The following is a 3,705-nucleotide window of genomic DNA, read 5'->3' as shown; positions in this document are numbered from 1 at the left end:
CTTTTAGAAACACAGTAACTAGGACAAAAAATAATTCTGAAAGGTTGAGATCTAACGCGGCATGATTTTCGCTTATTTACAATTGGATATTATAATTATTTAATATTATGATGTGCAAGTTTGGGAAGGAATTTACTCGGGATCTAATTATTATAGTTTTAAATAATGATTAGCAAAGTTAAATTTTCGTTGAAATTTCATTTTTTGTTGTTCAAAGTTCAACTGTCTTTTTTAAGTTCTTCTTGGCTTAAAACTTTAACTTTATTCGTAGAAAATTAACTTTGTATTAAAAATGTATAGGTTTGTGATGAAAATTTAACTATTTTTTTGAAAATCTGCATTTTTGAGTTAAAAATACATTAGTTATGCTGAAAATTCGTCTTTTCGGGCTAAAAATTCAAGTGCTCTGATAGAAAATTATATTTTCACTAAAAATGTATTTTTGGGTTAAAATTTAAAACAGTTTGGTTCAAATTTATTTGTTTGTTTGCTCAAAATTCAAGTATTGTGGTAGAAAATTAACTTTTGGTTACAAATAAATACATTTGGATTGAAAGTTCAAAACAGTTTTGTTGAAGGTTCGTCTTCTTGAGTTAAAAATGCAAGCATTCTGGTACGAAAGTAACTTTTTGTTAAAAAAAAAATTATTTTACCGTTAAAAAATCGAAACAGTTTCTTTGAACGTTCGTCTTGTGGGCCACAAATGCCAGTATTCTGGCTGAAAATTAACTTTTTGTCAAAAATAAATATTATTGCTTTCAAAATTTGTAATAAAAATTTTTTTAGTTGATAATATAAATGTTTTTCGGAAACTATGCCTGGTCGTATTAAAAATTGAACCGTTTTGGTAGAAAATTAACATTATGTTAAAAATTCATACTATTGTGCTGAAAGTTCAACTGTTTTTGTTTATTGTTTATTAACAATATGTTTAAAATTCATACTGTAGTGATCAAAATTAATCTTTTTGGGTTAAAAATACAAGTATTCTAATAGAAAATTAACTTTTTGTTGAAAAAATTTTGTGTCAATATTCAAAACAGTTTTGTTAAAAATTAGTCCTTTTTTATTAAAAATTCAAATATTCTGATAGGAAATTAACTTTCCGTTAAAAATAAATATTTTTGTCTTAAAAATTTAAAACATTTTTGTTAAAAATTTGTTTTATTTTGGGGTTGAAAATTCAAGTTTTCTGGTAGAAAATAAACTTTTTTTTTAAAAAAATATTTTACCGTTTTAAGTTCAAAACATTTTCTTTGAAAACTCTTCTTTCGAGGACAAAAATTCCAGTATCCTGGTCAAAAATTGACTTTTTGTTGAAAATAAATATTATTTCCTTGAAAATCCTAATAAAAATGTTTTTAGTTGACAATTTAAATATTTTTCGAAAAATCTTATTTTTTGTATAAAAAATTTAACCTTTTTGGTAGAAAATTAACACTATGTTCAACTATCTTGTTTAATTCGTCTTTTTGAGTTAAAAATGTTAATATTGTGGTAGAAAATTAACTTTCTATTAAAAGTTAGTATTTTTTGTGCTGAAAATTAAACTGTTTTTATCAAAATTAGTCTTTTTATTTAAAAATAAACTATTTTAGTAGAATATTACATTTATTTCAAAAATTCATTTTCTTGTGTTGAAAATCCTACTGTATTTATGAAAATTCGTCATTTTCTTTAAAAATTCAAGTATTATGGTAGCAAATCAACTTTTTGTCAAAAATAAAGATTGTTGTGTTGAGAATTCAAAACCGTTTTGTTGAAAATTTTATGATAAAGTTTTAACCAACAGGGAGACAGTTCAGTTTTAAGATTAAAACTCAAATAAAAAATAGTTTTGCACAACAACAACTACAACAACAAACGAATTTTCCGCAAAGTGCTTAAATTTTTGAAAAAGAAAATGAATTTTTGACTAAAAAGATTAATCTTATCCCAAAAAGGCTCATTTTTAACAAAATATATGAATGCTGAAAAAAATTTGTTACAAATTAATTGAATTTTTAATAAAAAGATGATTTTTTAACAATATATTTTTTTAGCGCGCAGGGAGAGAGGCGGTTGCGACTTTTGGTTCGGAAGGGCTGCAATACACTAGTACTCAGTTGTCAATTGGAAACGGTTCAGGTGGCCCTGAATGTTTACGTTTTGATTCCCCCGATTTAGCAAGAAGGCTATTTGCAGGAAAGCGCTGGCACTGCTACGGAACCGGAAGTTTAGTGTAATAGAATTTTCAACTAAACGAGATGAAATGCAAACAAGAAATACAATAGTAGCCTTTTTACTAAAAAAAGAACTTTCACCCAAAAATATAGTTGTTTTTTCCTACTAGGTTTAAATTCTAAATATGTTTTGAATTTGTAACGCTATTTCAACTTACATCTTCCCCCTCCAACTATTGTTACCGACACTAGTTTTTAGCATCCACCCTCAAACTGGTAAAGGTGTTTATTGAAAGTGCCGCCAGGCTACATTTTCTCTTAGGACCACACCAGTGACTAATAAATTCAGCCATTTTTTCAAAAACTAAGAACATAGACTGAACTCTCACTTATTCCGAGGCTTATTTATTCCTAGGCTCACGCAGTTGAAGCCCTCAACAATCGGATATTTCAAGTGGCTAAAATACTTTACCTCCCACCACTTTCCCTGTACGGTCTCGCCTGCGTCAGTGGCTGACTAGTTAAAAAGAGGCCCGAAGAGCGGGAAGTCCTTATTTGTTTATATGCGCAAATGCAAGCGCGCGCATCGAGGCAAGGCAACGGTAGACAATAAATGTCGCTGGACAAAATTACCTCATGACTCGCGTTAGAGGTGGGGGCCCCTTCAGACTTCGAATATCCGAATGTTTACGATTCTCGGCATTCGGAATAAGTGAGATTTACGTAAGAATACATTTTTTTTTGGTAATTCAGAATAGTATTGGGTAATAATGAGTAATACTGTATATACAGGTAATCCAGTTAATGCGATATAAACCAGGTAGTCCCATACAAATCTGCTTTGGTGAAAGTTAGGAAGATTTCGAGTTCAATTATCAATACTAATGGTTAGCAATGATTCGTTTATTTGTGGTATTTTGTAACGGTCTGAGTGAAAAGTCACTTTAATTTAATTATGTACTGACACAGATTCGTAGACCTGGCCAGATAGTTTATTAAATGAAATACAAGTTGCAGCCGTAGCTGTCAGACAAGAAATGAATCTGGAGCCGAGGCCCTGCTGGGGCGGTCCCACGATGAAAGCTTACACTCTACTGCCCTTATCATATAAAAAGGGAGGGGATGATACCTATCTGCTCCTCGCCGGCGAAACTGATCTCATTTAAAAGAATGTGCTTACAAAGCTAAAACATTTTTACCTATTCCTTCTAGCTTCACACCTCCCCGGTTAGAGTGAATTTCTCCCGAAATTTTTAGTACTTTCATAGCTTAGTCCCTTCTAAAAGTAATAGGTTTATTATCTAACTTACTTTCTAAGTCAATCGTAGAAGCGCTCGCTGGTGCGTAGGTGAAAACTTGTAGTATTATTTCGTTGTTTATCTTATTGGTCGTACAGGAAGAATTAATGCAGAGGCTAGGAAGACATTTCTGAATTAATTCGTAAACTTCGCATTTATGAAGTGCAAATATTGAGAGAAGGATTAACGAAGTGTAGCCTAAGCAAGAAACAATGTTCGTTGCCTGTTCTTTCCAAGAATGAGAT

Source organism: Belonocnema kinseyi, chromosome 10 (genome assembly GCF_010883055.1).
Source record: "Belonocnema kinseyi isolate 2016_QV_RU_SX_M_011 chromosome 10, B_treatae_v1, whole genome shotgun sequence".
Lineage (NCBI taxonomy): Eukaryota > Metazoa > Arthropoda > Insecta > Hymenoptera > Cynipidae > Belonocnema > Belonocnema kinseyi.
Note: the sequence above shows the minus strand (reverse complement) of the source record.